The 21,509-nt window shown below is 36.7% G+C and overlaps 2 long non-coding RNA genes across 3 annotated transcripts in view; both read right to left on the bottom strand.

Moving 5' to 3' along the window:
* Nucleotides 1-8,997: 8,997 nt before the first annotated feature.
* Nucleotides 8,998-10,590, bottom strand: LOC137482775 (uncharacterized). The gene is made up of 2 exons (XR_011004205.1): nucleotides 10,458-10,590; nucleotides 8,998-9,062 (listed from the first exon to the last, which is right to left on the bottom strand). It is a non-coding gene; the product is annotated as an uncharacterized lncRNA (long non-coding RNA).
* A 4,011-nt stretch (nucleotides 10,591-14,601) lies between these two features.
* The window catches only part of LOC137482314 (uncharacterized), a 114,139-nt gene continuing 107,231 nt past the window's right edge, over nucleotides 14,602-21,509 (bottom strand). Inside the window, exons 2-5 of one of the 2 annotated variants that reach the window (XR_011004003.1) lie at nucleotides 18,515-18,646; nucleotides 17,377-17,475; nucleotides 16,157-16,192; nucleotides 14,602-16,048 (exon numbers count right to left, since the gene is read on the bottom strand). This is a non-coding gene — a long non-coding RNA (uncharacterized lncRNA). Of the gene's footprint in view, nucleotides 16,049-16,156; nucleotides 16,193-17,376; nucleotides 17,476-17,897; nucleotides 17,975-18,514; nucleotides 18,647-21,509 lie in introns of those variants that run through there. The other variant, XR_011004004.1, reaches the window with a different exon arrangement.

The following is a 21,509-nucleotide window of genomic DNA, read 5'->3' as shown; positions in this document are numbered from 1 at the left end:
TAAAAACAATATAAATACCATATTCTGAGATGTATTGCTTGTATTGCTTTTTTCAATTAAAGCCTTCAGGTGGGTTTACAAAGATAAACTGGATTTTTTTCTTGGAGGAGGAAATGTTATGTCTCCAAAGGCAGGCCTGGAGGACATGAGGCCTTGGAGGATATGAGAAAGAGATCATTGCTGTTGGGAATTTGGTTTTAATTTGGGATTTTTTTGAGTGATGAACATGACCAGAAATACGCCCTGTCAGGCAGGGTTGCTCACAGCACCTCGGGTTACATCAGCAAGAGAAAAGCCCCAAAAATCAAGGATTGTGATCATTCCAACCCCTTTGACACTTGCCAGGCCACACCCAGAATACTTTGTCCAGCTCTGATCCCCCAGTTTCAAAGAGACAATAAACCATGGAAAAGGTGCAGCAGAAACACACCAAGATAATCAGACTTTAGGAGGGCTTGGCATCTGAAAGGAGCATGAAGGACTTTTTGTTCATCCAAGAGCAGAGAAGACCCAGGGAAAAATCAATCCCAAACTTACAGTGCCTAAGAGGGAACGCCAGAAGTGATGGAGGACAAAAGGAAGTGGACTTCAGCTGCTTCAGGGGAAATATTGGTCTGGAATAAGAAACCAGTTCATTGCAAGTAACAGGAACAATCCTGGAATAAGTTACAGAGAGCTGGGGGAGTGTTCCTTGCTGGAAATATTCCTGCCTCAGCCTGACAGGGATAACCTTTCAACAGAAGGCTGGACCAGATGGGCTCCAGAGATGCCTCCCAACCTAGATTTTCCTCTCATTCTAAAAATGCCTGGTGTTCTGCTATGACATTTCTTCCTTCCCAGCCTTTTTTGAAACAGAAATTCTTGTCTGAAATTTATACTCAATTTCATTATCTTGTATCATGTTGTTAATTTGATTATTAAAAGAAACCACCTTTCTAGAAACTGAACAAATGTAGACTCTTCAGCCCTCAGTCAAACATTTTATAAGCTAATTCTACTGATTGAGATATGACCAAGACAAGAAGTGCTAATGAGGTGTGGATTTTGATGGATATATTTTAGATGAATGGATATATTTTAGTTATTGCTTGAGAGAATATTAAATCTAAACAGAAACATAAAGAGAAACATATTTTAAAAGGTCAAAGAAAAAGATTCCAATTCTAACCTCAGGCAAGAAGAAAACCCCAGTGGTATTTTTATGAATTCTAAACTAAAGATATAAAATTGGATAGAAATACACACAATCTTTTAATTTTTTTTTTTTTTTTTAAAGCATTTAGTATTCTGTTGGCATTCTTTTCCAGGAAGCTGTGAAACTCATGCATTTTCATTTAGATGCTTCCATCTTAACCTTTCCCCACGTCTTTGCACCCTTAAGCAAAAGTGTTGAATGTATATTATTTTAGCCATTAATTTCCCATTTCTAGTGTTACTATACCTCAAAATGACTCACTGTAGCAAATTCTTAAATATTTTGTGCAGTATAATACCATGCTCAACAAACAAATCAATCAACCCACTCTTTTCTACATATGTGAAAAATTTTGGCAAAAAAACAAAAGAAAACAAAACCAAACATCACACTTTTTAAAGGTACAAACATCACCCCCATTTTGGAATTAAAACACATTTCTGAAAGCAAGGCTAAAACACACACATTGCTTTTTATAATCTAATTTAAAAGACTAACTTAAAGTAGAGAAACTAACTTATATGAAAAGGAGGAGACACTGAACTGATGATGCTGAGAATAAATATAGAGTTCCCAGCATTTGGTGAAAAGAACAGTAAATTTTCTTAGAGATGCTACCAAAAACACTAACAGGCCTCAAAATATACCAGATGCAAGTGCAAACTTTTGTCACACTTCTGGATTTCAAGTGCTGAGGACAGTGACAGTTGTAGTTATTTTGTTAGAAACTAAAATAGAAAGCAGAGAAAAATAAGACAACAGGTAGGGTTGTTTGTAACATGGCTGAAGAGTGAAAAGATAGAAATGCATAATTTCTTTTTTTATATACAATTTTCAGAATTTAATGATGGAGATAATTTTATCTAAAATTGTTATTTCTCTACAATTTTACAGTAAGTGGTTTTTAGGGGTGTTAATATTTAATTGAAAACCTCTCAAATCGCACCTGTGGCCCTGTGAACACAGAGGTTTATGAGGCAGTGAAAGGTAACCATTGCTGATGTGATGTCAATCTTTCTTACATTCACAGAAAGGGAAATGACTGGCTGATTAAGCAAATAATAGAGAATTAGAAGAGATGTTTACAAAAACTAGTTTTATCCAGTTGGAATGCACTGAATCAATGCTATCCACAGATTTAATGTTAGCAAAGACAGCTTCCTCCTGGAACTGTTTTTGTTATAAAACCTTATGCAATTCACAGTGGAATGAGTGGAAAATCACATTTGTTTAACTTCTCGAATTCAGAAGTTTTTCTTCAGAATAAAGCCACGCTCAGCTCTGCACAGATTAATGCTCCTACTCTGATTTACATTCCAGTCCCTCAGTGAAGCATCTGTTACGTTTCTCCATATCATATGTGTGTTAGGAGAAAGCCTCAGGGCTTTTAACTATAACAAATCCAAAGATGATTTTCCAAGCCTCTTGCTACTGAGGCAGTTTTCCATTTCACAACAACTTCCTCTTAGATTTATGGCCTTTAAAATGTATTTGCCCTCTACTAATCAAGGATGTTTGGAAATCTCTCTGATTGCTTTCCCCATGTATCATCATCTCGACTGTCCCCTCAGATAACCCTGTTTAGTTCAACTGGCTCAGACATTCACAATGTTGCAGGAAGAAATATGGCCCAGTTTTGCCACAAGAAGTCTGCACACTCCTAATTCTACTTTCACAGCTTTAAACAAGTGATATTTTTCGAGCTAGTATCACTTCTGTTCAAGCAAAGGACAGAGAGATTGAGAATAAAGCCTCCTTCCAGGTCACTGCTTGAATTATTTCCATAGCTGGATATTTTAGTCTGTGTATTATTTCTCAGAAGTTAACCAGACTGAATATTTTATAACACAAAAGGTCCTTGCACTGTGTATGACAGCAAAGAGTGTCAAAACTATATGGCACTTGTTTTTATATGTGAGAAACAGCTCTCTAGTGTAGGAACTGTAAAAGCTCCTTCACCAAGGCGCCTCTCTTAGGAGCTGATTTAAGACAGGGTAACAAACTTATGAGGAACTCCAGTTGTATAAAATCAATCCCCAGCTACAAATGTGAGACACTGCTCTTTGGGATATGCACTCCAAGATCAACACACAATTTTCCTATGAAAAGAACAAAAAAATACACTAATTGGTAAATCTCACCCACTGTTCCTAACCTAGAACTAGAATAGATCACTCAATATTAGGGTGAACAGCATGTGGAAAAAAAAACCAAAAATTATGTCATGTTTGATTTTCCAATAAATTTCAGGTTATTTTTTATTATTAAATTTCTTGATTTCTTACATTCTTACAAATATTCAGTCATGGCTGTTTCATAAATACATATGGGAACTAACACTGCAAAACCACCGTGAGCTAACTAATATACACAGTGAAATAACACTACAATCAAAACACAGGCAGGTCATGCTTCACCATACAATATTTGGTTTAGAATTTCACCTCTTGAAAGTTTATGTATAAACTGCAATCAAGCATCATTCCTTCCATTGGATCATTTTTTTACATCTTTCTCTGAGCAGTGCTCTCTCATAAACAGCTTGGAAACCTGCCAGACACCCACGGTATTTTGTGTGTAAGTGTTTCAGTCATGATCCAGAAACTTAGTGAAGAATAAGAATTTATAAAGGGGAAGGATTGCACCATCAGTCCTGCAGGTTTTAGTTGAATTTACAGGCTCCAGCCAATGTTTAGGCTGCAACATTTCAGAGATGTGTGGTTCATTTCTCATGAGTTCTTTCATGAATTATTCTGTGATCAAGGAAAGACTTCTTGAAAAATGAACGTGAGAAGAGCTATCATAATCATGGAAATCTACAAATCTGAAAAACACTTATTAAGGGGTGCTGTCATTATTACAATAAACTCTTCCTTCGTTTTTCCTATTCTGATTATTCCATTTTGAAAGCAAGGGACTGACATTCTCAACAGGCTGAGTATTCCACTTGCAGGAGGATACAGACACTTGTGAAAAGATGTCTGAGAGTTTTTTAAATCATGCAGGGGAGGGAAAGGAAAGGAAAAGGAAAGGGAAAAGGAAAAGGAAAAAAAAAGGAAAAGGAAAAGAAAAAAAAAGGAAAAGGAAAAGAAAAAGGAAAAGGAAAAGGAAAAGGAGAAAAGGAAAAGGAGAAAAGGAAGAGGAAGAGGAAAAGGAAAAGGAAAAGAAAAGGAAAAAAAGAAAAGGAAAAGGAGAAAAGGAAGAGGAAGAGGAAGAGGAAAAGGAAAAGGAAAAGGAAAAGGAAAAGGAAAAGGAGAAAAGGAAGAGGAAGAGGAAGAGGAAGAGGAAGGGGAAGGGGAAGAGGAAGAGGAAGAGGAAGAGGAAGAGGAAGAGGAAGAGGAAGAGGAAGAGGAGAAAAGGAAGAGGAAGAGGAAGAGGAAGAGGAAAAGGAAAAGGAAAAGGAGGAAAAGGAAAAGGAAAAGGAAAAGGAAAAGGAGAAAAGGAAGAGGAAGAGGAAGAGGAAGAGGAAGAGGAAGAGGAAGAGGAGAAAAGGAAGAGGAAGAGGAAGAGGAAAAGGAAGAGGAGAAAAGGAAAAGGAAAAAAGGAAAAGGAAAAGGAAAAAAGGAAAAGGAAAAGGAGAAAAGGAAGAGGAAGAGGAAAAGGAAGAGGAAAAGGAAAAGGAAAAGGAAAAGGAAAATGAGAAAAGGAAAAGGAAAAGGAAAAGGAAAAGGAAGAGGAAAAGGAAGAGGAAAAGGAAGAGGAAAAGGAAAAGGAAAAGGAAAAGGAAGAGAAAAGGAAGAGGAAAAGGAAAAGGAAAAGGAATGGAAAGGAAAGGAAAGGAAGAGGAGGAGGAGGAGGAAGAGGAAGAGGAAGAGGAAGAGGAAAAGGAGAAAAGGAAAAGGAAAAGGAAAAGGAGAAAAGGAAAAGGAAAAGGAAAAAAAAGAAAAGGAAAAGGAAAAGGAAAAGGAAAAGGAAGAGGAAGAGGAAGAGGAAGAGGAAAAGGAAAAGGAAGAGGAAAAGGAAAATGAGAAAAGGAAAAGGAAGAGGAAGAGGAAGAGGAAAAGGAAAAAAGAAGGAAAGGAAAAGGAAAGGAAAAGGAAAAAAGGAAAAGGAAAAAGGAGAAAAGGAAAAGGAAAAGGAAAAGGAAAAAAGGAAAAGGAAAAGGAGAAAAGGAAGAGGAAGAGGAAAAGGAAAAGGAGAAAAGGAAAAGGAGAAAAGGAAAAGGAGAAAAGGAAAAGGAAAAGGAAAAGGAGAAAAGGAAAGGAAAAGGAAAAGGAAAAGGAAAAGGAAAAGGAAAAGGAAAAGGAAAAGGAAAAGGAAAAGGAAAAGGAAAAGGAAAAGGAAAAGGAAAAGGAAAAGGAAAAGGAAAAGGAAAAGGAAAGGAAAAGGAAAAGGAAAAGGAAAAGGAAAGGAAAGGAAAGGAAAGGAAAGGAAAGGAAAGGAAAGGAAAGGAAAGGAAAGGAAGGAAAGGAAAGGAAAGGAAAGGAAAGGAAAGGAAAGGAAAGGGAATTGCATTTCTGGCAAGCAAAAGTTTAGATTTATATGGTCAGGATAAGAGGTTAACAAAAGAGTCAAATGTCTTGGTAGAAATTTATGTTTAATTTTGCTGTCATGGTATTGTGCAAAATTAAGATGAGAAGTCAATCTTTAGAATGAATATTGTTAGAATCTGCTTATCATGGGTTGAAGTCTAAGGCTAAATTTCTGTGATTCTACAGAAAATTCATCTGATTCTGAGCTGCAGCCAATATGCATAACACTATAAGGGCCCATAAAATGAATCACAAAATTTATTTTCTTTATTAAAAGAATATAAAATGAAAAGTTAAGTTTCAGCCTTTTTCCTATTAACTCAATGTATGGAAGAATAATCAAAAAGCATAGAAGATTAAGAACTTCCTTGCCATATTTTTCTGGCAAGAAAGGAAAAATAATAGTAAGAGGTAAATGCTAAAATACAAATACTGTTTTAATAGTATGAATATGAAAAATTTAATATATTTCCCTGTTTCTCCAAGTGTGTTTTAGCACTTAGAGGATAGTAACAAATTTTTTATAACTCAGGCTGAAACTTCATACCCTAGGAATGGAGTTAATGATACAAATAAATAAGCTGAAATAGAAACAAAAATATTTGAAATCTGGTCATGTTTGAGCTGCAAGGGAATTTGCAAGTCAAAGGGAATTTTTAAGACTAAATTTTGGGTTCCTTTTTGAAGTATTCCCACATTTCACTGAAAAGATAAAGATCCATATTCTAAACACAAATTCACAATAAAGCTTTTTTAAGCTGTGGCCCCTGAAGTGTCCCCTGCAGAAGGTGAGCTGTGACCATCCTTGTGTGGATTAATCAGTCACCAACAGCTGCAGTGACCTGGGAGACACGGGAGGATGGACAATGGACAAATGTTGCTATGTCCACCTCCAGAAACTGGATCTTATTCTTAATAACACAGGATTTAATATGGCAAAGCTACACAGAAAAGCAGAATGGCACTTGATGGCTACAAAGAACACAAGGAAGAACATCCAAAGTTGAAGGAAACTTCTAAATGTGACCTCCAGTGCCCTTCTGTGCACTTGGATGTGCCCATCACTTATATGCCACTACCTAAAAATGTAAAAGCTATATTGGGATGAGGCTAGAAGGGTGAAATATTAGCTGAGAAAATGACAATGTTCTTTGTTGGTGATTTATTCTAGCTTCAGTTAATGTGTTTTCTTAAGCTTTTGGATAGTGTCATCTTCATTCTCAATTGTTAAGTTTCAGACATGCAGCTATATTATTAAAAATTCCTTTTGATAGAATTAGACTATCATTACCAGGTAATGAGAAGAACATTACTGACTTTGTGAGGAATTATGTCTTCCAGGATTTTCATCTAAATTAAACTTTGGTCTGACTTAAAAGAATAAATTGTCTCTGAAGTCTACCGTTTCCTTGGTGATATTTTTTATTCTTGTGTCATAATGTGAGCAGAAGAAACATTTGAAACTTTGGTTAGATTACTTTCCAATGCTGCAAAAATGGGAAGATCACACAAAAATTGAATGATGCCAAATGAATGGAGTAGAGAATGTGCAATTATGGTTAAAGTAGGATTAAATAAGTAAAGGTTAAGTGCAAGCATGACATGATGGAGCGGGGAGAAAAGGAAAGGAAAAATTTCCCTGTGCTTCTTTTCATAACTCATACATGCAAGTTCTCCAAGTCATAGATATTTTATAAAGATCATATATATCAACTATGAAAGTGCACAGAGGACTAAATGACTGTCCTTTAAATGACAGAAACTACTAATAAACACACGTGGAAGAAAGGTAGATTTTTTTTCATACTATATCAATATTTTTAAATCTATCTATATATATATACATATACACACACTCACATGTAGAAGGGTAAATGGAAATATTGTAGAATAAGTTTGGGACTCCAACAGAGATATGTAATAATTCCTATTTATTTTTTAAATTCAAGCACTTTCTTTGAACTTCTATCTTTATCTGGAATTTGCAATAAATAAAACAACTACAGTCACTACCTTGTAGAAAATCCATACACCAAAAGATTTCATTAAGAGAATAAACTATTCCACAGTAAGAAATCCAATCCAAAGTACTCCTTCACATACTCAGTATCTGTTCAAATGGGATAGAAATTGTACGAAAATCTAATAACTTTTCAGAGCAAAGAATGAAATCAGGAAGTGCCCAGAATACATTTCATTGCATTAAAAAAAAATCTGCTGTGAGCAGAGAGCTTTCCAAACCAGTTAATCTGAAAAAAAATCAATATCTTTAAAGACAGACCCCACTGCAATATTTATACTGGCTAATATCAATGGCATCAGCATTTCCTTGAGGAGAACCTCGTGGGTTTACCTTAGAGAATGCTCACCACATGTGTGACTGCTCATCACACCCTTGCTCCTTGGTATCTTGAGAGATTTCCAGAAGCAGCACTGCTGAAAACACGGATTTATTCCTGCTTTTTCAGGACAGTTTTTCAGGCTGGTGTCACCCATTTGTACCTGCTCGGAGCCAGCCAACCCTTTAAGGATCTGTGTGTAGAACCACTCTTCCCAGGGCAGGTGATTCTCCATCACATGGATGTTGTTTTATGATGATGTGTTACAATTTCAGTCAGAAAAGGTCAGAGCTGGCACTCCAAGAACACTGATTTATTATTCACAGGCAGATTGCATTGCAGCCCATATAGCATTCAGTGCTACCATTAAGAGAAAAGCTACAGTCAGAATAGCAGCAGTAGCACAGTCCTGTGGTGTTTGACTCCTGCCCCAGCAGGAAGTGGGAGAATAATCCCATTTTCAAAAACTACAGCTCTAGACCTTTTTATTCTCTCCTAATTAAATCAATAAATAATAGTTTGATTAATAATGGCTAAAGCTGCTGTCCAACCTTGATTTTTCCCCCCTATAGACCAATATTCTTTCAAATACTAATGAAATATTAATTAGAGGTTTTTTTGTTAGACCAGGACAGAAAGACTGAAAATTAGCCAAACACATGCAATTATTATTCTGCAAACATGAACAAGGGCCTCCTACATTTTAAATTATATGTGTTAAGAAATCTGAGAAGACAGATAATCCTTAATAAATCAACCTTTTACAGAAGAAGAGCTCAATCAATATTCTAAGAAAAATATTCACCTGGCTGGAAACATTTCCACTAAATTTGGAGGCTGTATGAGGACTCAAGGTCATTTTCTAGAGGAAACATTAATTTCTTCCAGAAGAATTTTTAGTTCATGAGTTGATATGACAAAAAATAAACCCCACGTAGTTATTGGGATCACTGTCTGATTTGTCCACAGCTGAATGTTTACCTGGGCTCTGCATCCATCACAGCAGGGAAAAGGCTCTGTTTGGGAAGGGATCCACAGGGTCCTGCTCAAACACAGCTTGAAGAATAATAGGAAATAGTTAAAAAGAATGCTGCTAAAATAAATAAATGGAAGTTCTTGGTTGTCTTTACCTCATATTCCAAAGCACTTCCCCAAATACCAGGGATTGTTTAATAATTTTCTGCTTATTTTGCCAATGCAATGAACAGTTCACTGAAATTAGAGTGATTTTGCCGAATAATTTGCTGCATTCTAAGCTGTGGTTTCCCACTTAAAAAGTGTACCTTAATGACAACTTTTATTCTTGTATATAAACAACTTTAAAAATCTTCTGCAATAGTAAAAAAAAAAATCTTTAAATTTCTTGAAAGCCTTCAATTAGTGGAATACATTCTCTTTTCATGGAATGCATTAAAACCATTACCTTTTCATTTTTATCAGCATCATTAGCACATTTCTTAAATTTAGTGTCCATCTTCAGTAACAGAATTATCGTAACTGTTTAGCAGAAATATCTTTGTAAAAAGAAGCCAATCCTAATTAAGAAAATCAAGCACGAAAAATACTTAAATTCCTTCCAAATTCCATTTGGGGAGCAAAAAGCCACAAGAAACAAAAAACAAACAAGGAAGGATTTCTTTGCAGTTATCTGGTTCTTGGGGAATTTGGGACCACTGAAGATGTCAAGATAAGATCCCAGGCTTTAAAAGACTTCTGTGGAGCACAGAGGACTGACTACACCTCAAGTAAACCAAGTCTCTATAGAGTCAACACATCCTTACAAAATTTCAGGATCAGAAACTAGTTTCCTCATCATTTCCACTGTGGAAAACTGAGTTACAGGTGCCCCTTGTAATTCAGACTTTTACATTTTCTTAAATTTTGAATAAAATCTTCCAACATGTCTTGACTATATAATAATAATTATAATTTAGATAATAATTACTGCCTGAATATTCTAATAAACGTTGTTGTTAAGGCTAGCAAGAGCACTTGTGCCAGAATTGGAGAGGAATGGTTGTATCTCAATCTGAACTGAAATATCAATGTGAACTGAAATATCATGATGAATTTTCGCCATTCATCATGGCAAAAATGCTAATGATGCTGTCTGCTTTTACCTTGCTGGAGAATTTCTTGGATTTAACCACTTTACAGTATCTCCAGCTAATCACTGGGTTAATTTTTCTTTTTCTTTTCTGTCTTTAAATAGAAGGCTCTTTGAAAGGAATCCAAGTTTTTGGTGATCTCTGAGCTGGAGGTGGAGCAGCCAAGCCCAGGGTGCTGTGGAGCAGGAAGGGCTTTGCCAGCAGCAGCTGTAAGGTTTGGGAACTCAGAAGCAGCAGGAGAAAAGGCACTAATGTGATAAATCTGAGTGCTTTAAATAATGTGTGACCTAATATACTGCTTTAAAATATTAAAATTTCAAATTATCAACGATTCCTCTCATACCTGATATACGAGGATGTTCCACAGTTTCCATTAGGTCTGCAGTGACAGCTGCTCCTGACAACTCCACTGCACTGGCTGTAAATCTGGAGAAAATGCACCCCTAAAAACCAGCTGGTTACATAAGGGAGAATCCACAAAATTGTTGAAAGATACTAAAACAGATTCTAAAAGCTTAGCTTTACGATTAACATACGTATGCCAAAATATATATTATTCATTACTTGTTGTAAAGACAAGGTAAGTAGGATATGAATTCACATCCCACATTACAATTCAGTATTTATGCTAAGCTGCCTTATTTCTAACACGGTAACTTCAAAATCCATCAAGTTTTACACTTATGGAGATCCCAGAAAGAAATTTAAGGAATGTGACCCTCTGAAGGAAAGGCTTGTTAAAATGTTTGTAATCAAATTTAAAAACTCTTTATAAATGATAGAGTTCTAAAAAAAAAAATCATTTTATTGTCATTACGGATATATGAAGCACATCACGAATCTCTCCAACAGCTGTTCTTATACTGGAAAAATAATCTGTAGAAATATCTGCATTTGTTTTGTTTGCTCTGACTACCCAGGAGTTTATTTGCCTGAAAGTTACATCTCTACATTTATGGGAGACAGAAAGACAGATTTAGTGCTTTTCTGAGGACAAAAAGGCACAGATCACTGAAACCTGCCATTAACATGCCTTGGATAACCTCATTATTCTCATTAAAATTAGGTTCAAAACATTACAATCAGGGTCCTGCATTTGAAAAATCATAATTTATGAAAAAATCTGCTTCATCAAATTAATTTCTTTCATTGTATTTTTTTTGGCTGATTTCCCCTAACCAAAATGTCCTTTGTATAGCATAATTTGACTTGATTTTGTGGGAAAACTATTATGCGTTTACCATTCTAATAAAGACTTCTCTGAAAATTAGCTCCATCTCACCTTTTTTGCTGTCTGCTATCTTCTAGATCATTTGGGTTTTAAGCAAATGCTGAAGAGCCACTTCCATTTTCAGTAAATTGCTGCCTCCTTGTTTGTGGCGCACTTCAAACAGATTTCGAAACCTTGACTCCAGATTCCAAAGCTCCTTCACACTTAGTCCCCTGGCACTTCAATCACGTTGACTCCACTAATTAGTTTCTGTAATTTCTCAGTCTGCTCTTTTGGAATTAGAAACCTTGAGCCTCCAACCTGGTTTTGTTTATCCTTCTGTTTAACTGGAAATGCAGCGATTCATGCCGATTCACTCCAAGGTAATTCTCTCTGACCAGCTGATATTTCACCCTCCTGCTGGTCCAGAGGCTGCCCAATGGGGGAATGTGATGTTTCCAAAATTCCCAAAGTTTCTGGCTTTGCTGGCAGCCCTGGCTCCAGCCGGGACGTGCAGATGCTGACATTGCTGTAATGACACAGAGCATGGTACAGTTCCTCTCTCCATAACATTAACAATCCATTCAAATCTGTCCACAGAAGGTGGAGCAGAACAAAACACTGGCTCAGAGAATGCTCTTTGCAATCTTTCCCCACCATTGGTTTTCTGATTCTTACCTCTGTTGGGCTGGGTTTTTTTCTAAACCAGTCTGCCACTGCCTCTTTTTCTTCCTTTAGAACCAACTGCTTAAAAAGCAAGGACTCTTGAATCCTGCTGCTCTGGTTTTGATACCTCTTAAACAATGCTTCTATTATTTTCCAGATTTTTCTAAAACAAAAAATTATTTGACACTGGGAAAAAAATAACAACCCCAAATTGTTTGATTCAAATATTGCTGTCCAGGAACATGAATTAATTTTCACTCATTCAGTGAAACTTGAGCTCTGGTTGTATCTATAATATTTAGTATGGTCTTCAGACAGTGTTGTGGCTCGAGGTTTTTAAACATTAGTAAAAATATTCCCCAAAAAGTTTAAATTTGAAACCACTTTTGAAGGACTAGTGCAAGTCTCCTGTCACGGTACAAACAGGAGAAGGGAGTGTGTGCCCCTCATACCACAGCACAGATATATTTATGGCATATACCATACTCTGTAGATATATCTGAGTTACTTTCTTATATACGCAAATGTGTGCATATGTCTGAGAAACTTGAAAAAATTATAATTTAAATTAATTTATATTTTTTCTGGTTTATGAACAGAAAAGAGAATGAATCCTCCAAACTGCCCAACCATTAAATGTGTTTTTTAAAGCCTCATTTTAACTATAATATTAATTATCTATGTTTCAAAGCTCCATCTTCAGCTCCACCTATTTCTATTTTTTTTGCAAGTTTCTGCTTTGAAAAGTGAAAATCTTATTCAATCTGGTGTTCTGCTTTAATATAAAACAAAGAGAATAAGTCTTTCTTATTTCTCACATAATTTTCTTTGTATTTATATTCAACACACAACTGTGCTTTTTTTTCCTAGTCTTTTGTTTGATTCGCCTCCAGATTAATTCTTCCTTCTAAATAAAATATCATATTAATTTTATTCATAGGTAGCCCATATAAAAGTTGTCTCGATGTTATTTAAAGCACATTAATGGGGCAATATATATTAACATAACTTATGTTACATTTATTTCCTTTTGGGGTTTTAAATCTAGGTAGCAACTGATTAAATAATGAAAAACCATTTGCAAAGAATTATTTTGGGCATTCTGACTTAGTTCTCTACCAAGATTCTTTTTATCTTAGACCTCCATGCTGGCTACAGGATAGGTTACTGTCCAGCTGAAATAAACTATTAATAAAGAGAGCTTAGCATGCACATCACAGTTTAAAATATATACATTTCAGCCTATCTTATCCTTTTGCATTGTAATATTGACCCAAAAACGTACCTCATGTAATTGATCTATAAATATCTCAGGATGAAACCGTCAATTCAACTGGAATCTATTCAAGATTTTCTTTTTAACAAATTAAAAAATCCCCCATCCATGCACAACCTCTTTAAACTATCTTTCCTATGGTCTTAATTCAAGTAACTTCTTGTTAAAAAAAATAAATATTAGAAATCGAGCCTTGTGCAAGTTCACATTTGGGCAGCAGAAACTGATGGTGAAACTGCCTTCATTAATTCTATTATACAACAGTATTGATCCTGAAACAGGGTAAAGGACTCTGTGCAGGGCATCAAGGGGACACAGAGCTAAAACAAACCACAAAAATATAAGGAATTCACTCTTCAGGGTGATTTTTTTGGCAAAATAGGACTTGCTAGTGACATGATTTAGAAACAAATAAAATGTAGGAATTGTCACAGCCGTGGAAGGAGACAAAGTTGGAAACCATAGAAAAAGAATTATCCTGCAATGAGCTCTGGTCAGAATGAGTAAATCCTGGAGTGGGAATGGGACTGCACAGACACAGACACTGGGGACCTGGACTTGACATTGATTGCTCAGCTCCTTTTGAACTCAAAATGAATCCTCAAACGCTTGCTGAGATTAAGCTCCCGTCCAATGGCAAGCATGTCATTGCAAATAATTTCATTTTAATGCCTGTTTGAGACAAAAAATAAAACCAACCCAAACACTTTTTAAAAATCAAACCCAGTCCTTTTAAGCAGCACTGCAGCACATCAGCTGGTTGTTAATTTATTGTATCACATCTATGCAACCCTTCACAAAACCCAAAATGTGTCTTCCACCATGGCAGCCATTTCATTCTCAGTTCTCAACTATAAGATCATGTCATCCTCATGAAAGCAGCAGAGATTTTAATGAATCTTTCCATATTTTGAATGCTTTTTATTTAATTACTGTCTACAACATGTAACAAATAAGCATCATACACAAAATCTGTTCCATAGAACAATGAACCATATGTTTGAAAATTTGTTTTCAGATGAAAAATGGCAAAAAAATGGAATAAGGATATTAAAACATTTCTAGTTTACTTCTGCAAATTGCATTACTTTGGATCAGCAGAATAATCAGCTGTAGCTATATCCAGCCTGAAGAATACTTACAGGATCCCAGACCTTGCCTGAAAGGCTGATGAAACCAATCATTTCAGAGCAGCGTCATTTTGCCCTTACCTTATGAAACAAGTCTCCTCTCCATTACTTTTTTTATTTAAATCTCCCAAAATTTCAACACCTTAAGACCAGAGCTTGGCAGATGACTGCTGTCTCCACACCTTTTCACCCCAAAACAAAAATCAAAGCAGGCCCCACAGCCATTGCAAATGCCAGATAGGAAAACAAAGCCCATTCCATGCACCTGATAAGCTCTCTGTCTGCTGGCACTGCCCTTCCCGTGTTTGCCCACATTCTCCATCTTCCAGACTGCTACTTCTGCCTTCAATTTTCTCTTTTCCTCATTTCAAGTTAACAATTTTAACAGGACTTCAACTCAGCTGTTCACACTTTTAAAATCCCACCTTAATATTCTTTTAAAAAATTGAAATTACGTTTATATGTGACAGGGAAAAGAGTGATAAAAGTGATAAAAAAGAGTTGAGTTTGAGAAAACTGCCACTGATACATTTGATTTTACATTAAAAGCCTCCAGCATTCTGAAATTTGCTTGTGTATAGTCTCTATGAAACGACTCAACTCAAAATAGTATGGATACTTTCACAGAACATTTATAATAGAAAACAAGTCTAAAGACAAAAACCTTTGCTAGAAGCAAGAAAGCTGACGTGGATTACCTTTGACTTCTTTTTCACTTCAATGGCAATACATGATAGCATACGGTTTTGACAGGAAAATGAAAGGAATTAACAAAATGGTAACTGAAGACATGTTCCAACTTTAGATTCCAATTATAGCCCACATTGCTTAAAGCCAGGAAATGTGCAAACATCTAACACGGATGAAGGAGAGAGATCTAATGAAAAAGACAACATGACACCAGAACACCGAAGCAGAAGCAGCTAATTAAACCCATACAACTGCAAAGCAGATGAATTATTAAGAGAGGCAGAAGTTAGTGATAAACTTGTAGTGCTTTTATGCTGAAAGAAGATTTAAAATTAAACAGCCTGTAAGCACAACTTATATGTAGGGTTGAGGGGGTGGAGTAGTTATTGTATTTATTTTTTCTGCTGTAACCTACTATGCAATCCAAGCTACATATCAAAGACTTTAGCCCAGGTTTGCCTGTGGCTAAGGGATTTTGATAAAAAGCTGTGTAATGCACACTGGGAAATGCTTCATTCTTTGGAAGATAAACCTCTGACCACCATTGTTATTAACAGCAACAAAGCATGAGTGTATTTCAAAGGCAATGCTCATTTTGCTCACCATGAATGCTCATTCTTTAATTAAAATAATCTGCAAATCTTCCTACTTGACAGTAAGGGATTGACTACTGATCTAGAGCAAAAGCAGTCTGCACAGCAGAATGAACTCTGGGAATTTAGGGATCTGGCATGGATCATCACTACTGCTGATTTTTGCCATGTGCAGTGTAACCCCAATGAAGCAATATGGAAATAAATTCATTTAACCCTGGAAGTGTTCAAGGCCAGACTGGATGAGGCTTGGAGCAATCTGCTCTAGGGGAAGGCGTTCTTTCCCAGGGCAAGGAATTTGGAACAAGATGATCTTTAAGGTCCCTTCCAACCCAAACCATTCCATGACAACTCCACAGGCAGCAGGTTCTAGAAAGGGGTGAGCAAAGAGCTCAGGTGAATTGGAGGATCCACATCTCCACACAGAACCAGGATCTGGAACACAGACTTGTGTGGGACAGCAGGAACAACTCTTACCTCTGGACAATGTTTCTGTAAGCCAGGAAGGGAAATCTGTGGGGGAAGACTGAGTTAGCACATCACCACCTCCCCCAGACACCCTAGGAGTTCAACCTTCCCGTGAGCATTTCTCGGTCATGTGCATCTATTTGTTCCTTCTCTGTTTTTGAAAACATGTGCAGAGCTGAAAATCTACATTCATGAGCTGTTTTTACAAACTTCCTATTAATTTTCTGAAAATGTGCTGTAAAGTGTTTGAAGAGCAATAAATAGTTGCTTTTAAAACTTCCTATAGAGAAAGGTTTATATATGAAAAAAATAAACTTTTTCCTCAGTATCAAGGAGTTTTTCACAATGATGCTGAATAAGTTGTTCCTCCCAATCTGAACACTTACTGTAGGAACAGATGCTTCACTTGTTTCCCAGTGATCACTGACTCTGACCTAAATTACTTAGTTCTTTGCTTCTGATCATGGTTATTACAAAAATTGCCAAGTACCTTTAATTTAAGACTCTGAAAATATCAAACTAGTCCTTAAAGCATTCCCCATATCCTTGAAAAAGTCATGTGTGAAAGATCTTTTATCATAAGTTTTTTCCTACACTAACTTTGCAGTGTGTTTGGTTTCCCCAGTATCCCTGAACATCTGCATGCTCTAAACATAAAAAAGAAATCAATTTCCAAAACTGATAGAGCAGGAATAAAACTGCCAAATATCAGCAAAGTGCATTTTTACAGCAGAGAATAATTTGGGTTTACATTACTGGTGCTTTTCAGCTAAAATTTGCAAGTGGTACTTTTAAAAGTACAAAGTACTAATTTAAGAGAACCTATCTGGAGTCACCAAAGTTTCACTCCCTGCTGGAGAGCTCCATGCAGTTGTGGGATCACCAGTAAAGGAGAGACAGGGACATACTGGGACCAGGAAGGGATTAAGGGGATGGAGCATCTCCCATGCGAGAAGTTAAGACAGCTGGTGCTGATGCCTTTTTGGGGCTACCTAAAAACAGAGGCCAGACAGAGTTAAGGGAATAAAAAGCAGTTTATATTTATTGAAGGGCCTTCAGGTACATTTAGGGCAGACAAAGCCCCCCAGGGGTTGCGCCCAAAAATGGACCATGGGTCACAGGTTTGCACACTTTTATAAATTTTGTACATTTGCATATTGGGGGTTTATATCCCAATTACAGCTTCAGGTAATGAAGTCATTACCCCAAGTTTGCTCCCCCAAACTCACTTTTGTTCACATCTCTGGGGCCTGAGGCAGTGAGGTGTCCTTGGCTGCCAGGCCTGGAGAGGGATTGCTGTGTCTGCCCAGAATGGGACAGCAGCAGCTCTCACTGTACATGGAGTTTAGAGTTACACACTGAAGAGCTGCAGGAGCACAAATACATGAAAAATAGAAAAGCTCAAATCCCAAGGTATCAGAAGTGCTCATCCTCAAGGAGTCAGGGCTTGGGGTGGGTCATGGTAGTGTGCAAAAACGCCTGGTGAGAGCAGCTCAGACCAAACTCTGCCCAGGGGTACCCAGAAACAGGACAAGAGGAAGCAGGTGCAAATTTAAACACTGCAAATTGCACGTAAGAAAAAGGGGTTTTTATTTTAATTTGGCGTGGTTTGTTTTCTGTGACAGTGGAAAAAAAGGTTGCCTGGAAAGCTGTGGAGTTTCCATCCTTGAAGATCTACACAACCTAAGTGGACTCAACTCTAAACAAGCTGCTCTGGGTGAGACCACCTTGATGTTGGACTAGACCTCCAGGATCCTTTAGTATTCAACTACTCTACTTAATTTCTTGATGCTCTGGTTGATAATTTTTTAGCCTCTGACATTGTGGCTCTCTTTTCACAAGAGAATGCATTATGAGCAATTGTTATTAATAATTATAATTATTTTTCAGGCCCAACTTTTTTCCCCCTCAGTGTAGTAAAAGATATTGCAATTAAAGACAACTTCAAAATTGTCACTTATTTTATAATCAGTAATATTTATAATTAATTTTTAATTCTGTTATTAGACATGATCCAGACACAAAAATCAAATCAAATCTAAAACCCCCACGTAACAGCTGAACAGTATCAAATTAACTTTCATTATTAGGCAGATCTCATTAATTTTCCTGAATTAAAAAATAAGCAAAACATTTTATATTCCTCTACATCCATCTAATATCATTGCCAACTGGAGCAGTTGCAATTATTCTTTTCATAAGTTACACTTAATTGTCTTTTTATGTTTTTGAACAAAGACTGAAGAAAAACTTTCAGTACCTGAAACATAAACAATTCAGTGTTACAATGATTACATTTCACTGAAGGTTGAGCAACAGCCTTGAGAGTAATGGAAAGGTATAAACCAAGTTAATATTTGAGAATACTCCTGGGCACTGCCATTCTCTAGTGGGAAAATTGGGAGAGGCAAATGCTGTCCTGTGCTGGGTTCCAGTATAAAAGAGACGGTCCAAAGTGAGGAATCCACTCAAGCATCATGGAAAGGGCTCATGAGAGAGCTGGAGAGTTGGGATCGATGGATCATGGATCAGCCCCCAGCCCCGGGAGCCTGTGCACCAGCAGCTCTTCCACTTGCCTGGAGGAGGACATGGCCAACCCAAATTTACTTCCAAAATTGTATTAATACAAATTCACTGAGCATACTTTTAGCTGAATTAATCTTAGTACTTAGCCCAGGCTTGAGAAGGAGGATGAAATGAGGCACCTCTACAAGTCATCCCGACCTCATTTTTCCTCCAGTTGCAGCTACACAATGCTCTATATCAAGATAATTCTCAAATATTGATGCCTGTGCTCTATTTGGGATTTTATGGCTCACTTCCTTTTTTGGGGGCATTTTCACTGAAATTAATGCACATCTTACATTCTTTTTAAGCTACATTCTTCCATACCACATCTCACCAGGGCCATTATGCTTTAACAGAGCACTTTATTTCCAAACTTTTTTAAAGAAATCAAGCCTACTTTAAGATTTCTCCTCCTGTATTCATTTATTCTTGAGGAAATGAGCAAGAATCATAATTTCAGGTCTTTTTATTTTACTTTTCAAGGTGTAATGCATCATTTAAAAAGGAAATATAGCTCTAAAAGTTGCTGTTAAGGACCATGAAGCAGAAAAATAATATGTAGTTCCTTTGCAAGGTTTTTATCTTAACAGCCTTGCTAACTGTGACATTTATCCTGCTTAACCTCACCAAATGTACCCTAGGGAAATGTCAACAGAGTCTTATGGTTTTAATACAAATGAATTATCAAAGAGTTTGAATAATGTAATCATCTTAATGTATTCAGTTTTTATAATGTACATCTGTTATGGGCAGAGAGAGGCAAAATGACTGGTTAATGCAACAATTAAATAAACAATTACACTCAAAAATTATAAAAACCCGATTTTACAAATTTAACTGTTTAGAGCAACAAGCTGAAGAAACTGCCACTGAAATACTCCTTCTATCCCTCATTTCTGTTGGATGCATTGTTTTCCTTGATGGCATTGAGATGTGTTTTTCAGATGCTTGTTCTGGGTACAATCCTGTTTACAAAGACAGCTTGTTCCCCAGATAGAAATCTTCTCCCTTGAGTGATGCATATTTGTGTTCTTAAAGTTACTGCCAAATCTCTTGCTTTCCATGCCTCTGCCAATAATCCTTTTGCAGTGTATTTTCTGTCAACTCCATTTATTAAGAGGGTTGTTTTCAAACATCCTGCTTGCATACATTACTGGGATTCTGTTCTCAAGGGAATACATTCTCTAATTATCGAGATGGTCTAACAAATGCCTCTGATATTTATTGCTATTATATTTTAGTCTGGCATTGCACTTTCCGACCTAAATAAAATATCTGGGAAATTGGCATGAATGATACATAATTTTGCAGTCTATACTCTTTCGAGCTACCCTTTATGAGTAATTCCAAGAAATCATGAATATTTTGTTAAGGAAATCATGCTGTCATTTACTATTCAGAAAATAAACATCCTGTTTTATCCAAGTTCCTGAATGACATTTCTCCCAATCTCCATGCTCTGAACCTCGTTCAGACACTGTAATCAGTTTGTTCTTTTGCTCCTGAAATGCTGCAATTTGAATATACTTTAGGAACACTTGTCAGCTTGCCTTTGCACATCCATACAGACAGAACAGTTTAGGTCCTGAGTATGCAAATCTGGTATATTGAAATTATGCTTTCAAAATCCCTTGCCAGGTTGGTTCAAGGCTGGATTCATCTGCTTTTGCATGATGGCTATTTGCTGTTCACAATTTGTTAAACAGGGATGATTCAAACTGCATTCAGAATAATATTTCAGTGAGAGGAAAGGTTATCACATAATTAAAGGTCCTAATTACTCTTGGAGAAAATTCTCTTAGAGAAAATTCCTGACTTTGGCCATGACCACAACTTAACTGGAGTCTAATGTATGATTTTTTTTTTTTAACTAAAATTTATTTCTCACTGAAATCCACATCCTCAACGTCATTGGCTGTGTCTAGAGGGGTTACATAGCTCCAAAATGGTATTTACAGCTTCTGCTGTATTGACTAGGAAAAAACACAAAATGGTTCTACCTGAATGAAGGGAAGCAGGTCTGTACTGCTGAGGCCTTCAAGGAGTTCCTGTCAGGATTCACAATTTATAACCAGCACTACAGTAATCTTTCCCCTCTTTATTTAGAAAGAATGATTATGGTAATATAACTGAGAGATTCTAAGTATGATAATGGTGTTTTCTTTCTATATAGAATGTTCTAGTCATAACACATTAGCTACAGTAGTCAGGTTCATAGCTGATTTAAACGTTCATTTCTGCCACCACTTTATACCACCCTAAAAATCTTCCTGTTGAATGAATGACACAAGACAATGAAGATCTCAGAAATCACAATTAGGCAGAGTATGATAATTATTTCTGAAATTGAGTGGAGAAGGGGGAGTGAGGAATGCTGGCTCTGCTGGCTGCTCACCCTTTCCTCGCCAGGGAATAACTGCGTGTCACACATGACAGCTCTGAAACCTGGGCACACAGGCAGCTTTTCTCACAGGCAAAATCAGTCATTGCAGTCAAGAGCTCATGGAGAAGTTGCTGCTGTCAGAATCACACGAACATATGCATAATTTCCATTCTTGTATTCACAGCCATCATTACTAAGGAAGCACAGAGAGCAACAAAGCAGATGCCTGTGGCTCTGAACAAAATTCATTCCCTTCACTGTCTGCTGGCTTTCATTCCCTAGTTGAGAATGCCCTCACCTGATTATGGTTTTCCTTTCACTGTCTGGTTACCACAATCACCCCGAATTGTACTGTGCTCCATGCTCCTTTACTCACCCCCTATTCACTCCCAATTCTTTTGAAACCACTGA

This window comes from Anomalospiza imberbis, chromosome 14, assembly GCF_031753505.1.
Source record: "Anomalospiza imberbis isolate Cuckoo-Finch-1a 21T00152 chromosome 14, ASM3175350v1, whole genome shotgun sequence".
NCBI classification, from domain to species: Eukaryota; Metazoa; Chordata; class Aves; order Passeriformes; family Viduidae; genus Anomalospiza; species Anomalospiza imberbis.
The sequence above is the reverse complement of the archived record's forward strand: the minus strand, read 5'-3'. Positions and strand labels throughout refer to the sequence as shown.